Consider the following 6,131-nt stretch of genomic DNA (forward strand, 5'->3'; position numbering starts at 1 on the left):
TTATTTAATCACAGTAGTGGATCTTACTACATAGTATTCTCCAGGCTTACAAATATCGTCAATCTTCAAACTCATTCTAACCATTTGTGTTGCAAGAGATACCTTCTGTTTTTTGCCTATCAAGCTTTCTATGATATGCTGTTGCTTCATATCATTTGTCCTCTTGTGCAAACAATCAATGTCAACAGCAGGGTTTATCTCCTTCACTTGTCTGGCTTGGACTTCAGTGGTAGTCTGGATGGGATTCATGCCACTGTTTTCAGACAGGGCCGTGGTGATGACCTCCAGCGCTTTGGCAAACTCTCTCATGATGTACTGTTCTAAGATGGGCACTTACCAGCCTCTTGGCTAACTGCCAGCGTATAGGATATCTCAGCAGCCCCTCCTCTGTACACCACATGATTATAGTGGATGAGGTTCCAGATGACACACAAAGCTTAGGGAAGGGATTGTTTCACCTCCTCAATGATCATCTTATTTCTTCTTCTAATAAAAATTGTTACAACTCTGGAGTTCTTAACACTGCTTGATGACCAGCACTTTATCCTTAGTTGTCCCAAATGAGATTTCCTGTACAAGACCAGAAAATCCCAGCTTCTCAGCCATGAGCTCTGAGAACCTGGGGATGATGCACCCTCCTGCTGCAATGGAAATCAGCTCAATTTCAGGTCGTCCTACCCAGCGAACTGCAGGCCAGTTGTTCTGAAGAAGTAAGTGATTTGCTTCACCATCAAAGCCCCACTGACAAATTGTTAGGTTAGCACCAGTCTCTTTAATATGTTGAATCATCTCTTCAAATTTCTCCTTTTCATGTTTCTGAAGGATTTATAATCTTCTACGGAGGTCATATCCAGCTTATGCTTTGTTTTTGGTTTAGGTTGCACAAATGGACATGTGAAGATTGCAACCTTAGCATCTTCCACTTTTTTCAGTATCTGTGGTTGACTGAAATCCTTGTCCACAATCACCCCCTTAATCAATTTAGTGTCCTCCAGCCTGCTGCCCACTTTGCCTTCTACTTTGATAAGCTCCAAGTCAACATCTCTCTGTTCCCTGTGTGCTACAGTAAGGATGGCATTCACAGCAATCTCCGCCATTTGTCAGTGACAACTGTTGACCACTTCAGAGCCCACCATGGTTTTTGCAGTCCGAATCAGGGGTTTGGTGTCCTTTATGTCAACAAGGATGCTATTGCTGATCTTGTCCAGGTGTTCAATAGCAACGTGGGCAGCCTACTCATAGACATCAGCTACTCTGATTGGGTGAATGCCTCAGTCTAGCAACTGCTGAGCTTCTTCTAACAAGGCGCCAGCCAGGACAACCATTCCTGTGGTTCCATCTCCAATTTCATCATCTTGAGACTTGAACAGTTCCACCATCAGTTTGGCAATCTGATGATCAACATCCATCATGCTTACAGTGGTGACATCATCATTCGTTACAGTTACATTGCCAGCCTTATCCACCATCATCTTATCAAGCCCATTTGGTCCATGTGATGTTCTCATTGTATTTCCTACTGCCTTTGCTGCCATTATATGAGGCTTGAGGGCCTCAAGTCCCACAAGATGGGACTTGCAATCCTGATCCTTGATGATTAGGAAAGAGGCCCAATTCATCAAAGGCCAGGGTCCCCATGGATGCCATGGTACAGCAGCAAAAGTTACTTTTCCATTTTTTCTTTGACTGTGGGGAAGGCTGGTTGGCATGACAGCCTGGAGCTGAGTCAGAGCTGAGGTGATTAGCATAAAAAGAGGACAGATATCCTAGAGATTTAGGAAGAAGACAGATGAGCCAGGAAACAGACATGAGGCCATGAACACTGCACACACAAAAGGAAGGGAGGGAAGAAGCCCCTATGACTAACAGCCAAAGAGAGACCCAGGCAAGAGCCTAAATGCCTCCGAATTTGTATGAGTTTCTTTCTGATATGGACATGTGCTTTCTTCTCCGTAAGAAATCTTCAACCAACTTTGTAATGCATAGTAATGCTATGGTGAATGACTTTGCTTTTCATGGAGTGAGGAGGCTGGTGAGCTGTTTTAAAATCATTGCAGAAAGGAAACCAGAAAGAGAGCCACATGTTAGAGAAGAATGTCCACAACCTCAACAAGATAACACACAAAACCAACAAGCGTGCAAAATTTGAACATGATTCTCACCAGGCCCCAAATGTTTAATTTTGACTAATACTCCTTTTGGAGATTTATTCTACCTTGCAGGTAACAGGTGCATATTTTTAAAGTACTTTTACATCTCACATGTCCTTCCCTCCCTACTCTGGACATCAATGTCTTTCACTACAGCTTTGGTTGCAGGGTTACTGAGTCTGACCCTGCTTATTAACATCTACTGCTAAATATCCCCTGACTGACTATTCCTTACTGAAAACAGATGTGACACATAATCATGCTTTTTAGAAAACAAAATCAGAACAACTCCAGCCTCTTCTAGCTTTATTCTTTATTCTTTTAGGGTTAAGCAAGCTTACTCAGATTCCTTATTTAATTTCAACTCCCTGGCACCTATAAATGACACCATGATTAATTGTTTCTACCATGAGATTTTTTGGTTGTTTTATATACACAGGATTTTTCTATCACTAGGTTGGGAGAAGGTTGCTCTACACCTCCTTTCTATTCCTTGAGTCTCCATTTTGGTGTCATAACTAGATTGGCTCACTAATCAATGCTGGTGGACTTGATGTGCATATGAATAAATAATAATAATCATTTTGATTCATCCAAGTGTTTATGGGATTAGTTGCATCATTGAGATGGCAAGTGTGTCTATGTTTTACAAATTTTTGCCAATTGAGGAACTTATTGATAGACATGAATGATGTGGCTGCTTTATTTTCAAGGTTCTCCCAAAGTGTCAGTGTAGCTCAGGGCTTTGCGTGGGTTTCCATTGCAAGTGATTACAGAAGTGGCATGTGGAGAGTGGACTGGGGGGCAAAATATATGCAGGAAAAGTGGAAATCACCAAGGAAAACGACTGAAGGGAAAATCAATAAGAGGTGAAAGGTCAACAAGCCTCCTGCTGTTACTCTGTCAAAATGTATTTAATGGGTTCATTGGATATTTTTCACATTTAAGAAATTGACATGAGGAAGGGTAAGCCTGTAATAACTTTTTATCTCTCACTTACAAAATAGCTTTTCTTCTTTTCTTTTGAGAATTTTACCTCTGATCTCAGTATTGCATTTATGCCCAGGGGTTTGAGGCTTCAACAGAACCATAATGACAAGCTTTCAAAATGGATGACATAGTTATTTCTTAAGTAGTTAATTCTGTAATCATAGCCATACCAATGTATCAAAGTATAATTTCAAATATTTTTATTAAAATTAAAGAGAAAATATGGAACTTGCTATATCCAAGGGTATAGTTTCTAAGTCTAAAAGTCTGAACTCACCATATTTATTAAAAAGGTGGTTTATTTATTCTCTTTTCTATCATCTGTACAGCTAGATTGATCTTCAGTTATCTCCTCTTCAAGAAAGAGCAAGAATAACAGATACAAAAAAAAATTAACTAATTTCCAGTGATTAATTTTGGTTGGGGACTTTAAAAATAAAGCCTCTCTCCATGTAAAATCACATTTGTACTATCTTCTTAAAATATCTATGCTGTCACTTGATGAATGCTTTTCATTTTTTAAACAATTCTGTCATTATCTTATTAGAAGCTCAGATTTTTGTATTTCTCTAATATCTTTAATCAAAGTACTTTTAGGTACATTAGAAATATTCAAGTTTTTCAATGTTTACTAAGGCATGAAGAGAGATTAAGCATTAAACATTAACGTCTGGAAAATTCAGTATGGTAGACTTACGTATGCTGTTTTAAACTCTTTTTAAGACTAAGAAATTTATATTCAAGATTTAAATTTCCTTCAGTTTTCCATCCTGAGCATCTGACACCAATTTGGCAAGGTCACACTGGAGTCTTAGGTTTCTGTAAAGCTCTGCTCCATTAATTTTGGTGAGCAATACTATAGAACTAAAGTATGGCCTGGGGATGTTTCTTGAAATTGTCAAGGCCTCCAGGGATCTAGCACCTTCGTTTGCCATGGGTAATATTAACAGAGCTTAAAATAATTTTATGTACATGAAAGAAGTTTGAAAATTGAAAGTACTTTATACAATTTTCCGAGACATGCTGAGATTTTGAAATTTCAAAGAGTTAATATGAAAAGGCACTACAAAGATCTAAATGGATATTTTCATACTTTTCATTTCAGAATGTTAATCATCAGTCATTTATTAATCACAGATTTATTAAACATTTACTATACATAAGCATTTTGCCAGATATTGGTGAAACCAAGATAAAAAGAACATAGTCTCTGCCCTTTAGGAATGTTTAGCCTTCATGAAGCATTAATGTAAACAAAAATTATGTGACAAGTGCAGTGTAAAATTTTCTACGTCCATGTAGCTAGTTGCCACAAACTTAATAGCTTAAAGCAACATACAATTATTATTTCATAGTTTCTGTGGGTCCTGGAGTCTGGGTAGAGCCTAGCTGGGTTCTCTCCTCAGGGTCTCACAAAGCTGCAATCAATGTTGGCCAAGGCACAGTCTCATCTAAGCTCAGGGCTCTTTTCCAAACTCACGTAGTTTTGGCACAATTCATTTCCTTAAAGCTGTAAAACTCAAATTGACTACTTCTTCAAGAGTAGTAAGAGAGAGTTTCTCAGCTCAGGAAAGTCCTCCATCCTCTTTTAAGGGTTCTTGATAAATCAGACCCACCCAGGAAAATCTCCCAGTGACTAACTCAAGGTCTATTGATGGGCATCTTTGATAACATCTGCAAAATCCTTCTATCTTCACCTAAGCATAATCAGGGAATGATATCCCATCATATCCACAAATCCTGCCTACACTGAAGAGGAGAGAGTTATACAAGGGTGTGGTGTCACTGGGCATCATCTTATAATTTTGTGTACCACATTCCTGAAGAGACATATTTAATAAAGCAGTAGGGAACTAATACAGTATAGTTATAGAGAAATAAGGTGAAAAAAAGGCCACGGGCAATGGATAACTGTAGACAAGCTAGGTTCCTTAGTGCCATGATCATTAGAGTATTTCTATGTCACTCAGAGAAATTTTTTTTTTCTTTTTTGAGACAAAGTCTTGATTTGTCACCCAGGCTGGAGTGCAGTTGTGCAATCTCGGCTCACTGCAACCTCTGCCTCCCAGGTTCAAGCTATTCTCCTGCCTCAACCTCCTGAGTAGCTGGGACTACAGGCACCTGCCACCACACCCCGCTAATTTTTGTATTTTTGTAGAGACAGGGCTTTACCATGTTGGCCAGGCTTTTCTCAAACTCCTGAACTTAAGTGATCCACCTGCCTCGACTTGCCAAAGTGTTGGGATTACAGTTGTGAACCAGAGAGAACATTTACTTTGGACTTTTTATAAACCTCAAAGTTAAATTAGAGAGGAGGTTTTACTAGGTCACACTAAGGAAACATTATAGGTAAATTCAGATGCCACAATTATTGGGTCCTGTTAAACAAGACCTTTGGACTATATGGTACCCAAGTGGGAAATTGTGTAGGTTCTTGGATAGTGGACCTAAGGCTTTCAATGACATTAGCTGTCTTAGCTTGGAACAGAGGCTTGCATGCCAATCACTTATTTGAGAATGTGACTGCTGGAAGCAAGAGAGTGGAACGAGAGATGTGAAGCAGGAACAAAAAGAAACTTGACACAAAAATGTATTCTTAGTTGATGATGCTTGAAGGCTAAAAGGTCCTCTTAGAAATGTCGTGACATGGAAATCAGAACTTTTCCTTTGGAGATAAAACAGGGAAGCATTGTTCTGTTGGCTCCTGATACCTATTGATGAGCAGTGGCCCATGGATCTGAATGCCAAAGGTACTGATGGTGGCAGGGAAAAATGAAAGACATAGATGTGTGACCTAAGGTGAAGTGTTTTTAGGTTGCACAAGCAGAAAGCTGGTAAAAACAAGTGCAGAGCTTGACTACAGAAGTGATGAGGTACAAGGTGGGGCTCGGAATTTGGAGGAGCACACGAGGGGCATTTGCTATGTTAACCTTTGAAAAATACAATCCGAACTATAGAACCACCCTCCAGAAAAATGAAAACATGCACACT

General features: G+C 39.4%; 1 pseudogene; it reads right to left on the reverse strand.

The window, feature by feature from the left end:
- Positions 1-1,647, reverse strand: LOC108282819 (annotated as a pseudogene).
- Positions 1,648-6,131: the final 4,484 nt, after the last annotated feature.

This window comes from Cebus imitator, unplaced genomic scaffold, assembly GCF_001604975.1.
Source record: "Cebus imitator isolate Cc_AM_T3 unplaced genomic scaffold, Cebus_imitator-1.0 Scaffold252, whole genome shotgun sequence".
In the NCBI taxonomy this organism is placed as follows: Eukaryota; Metazoa; Chordata; class Mammalia; order Primates; family Cebidae; genus Cebus; species Cebus imitator.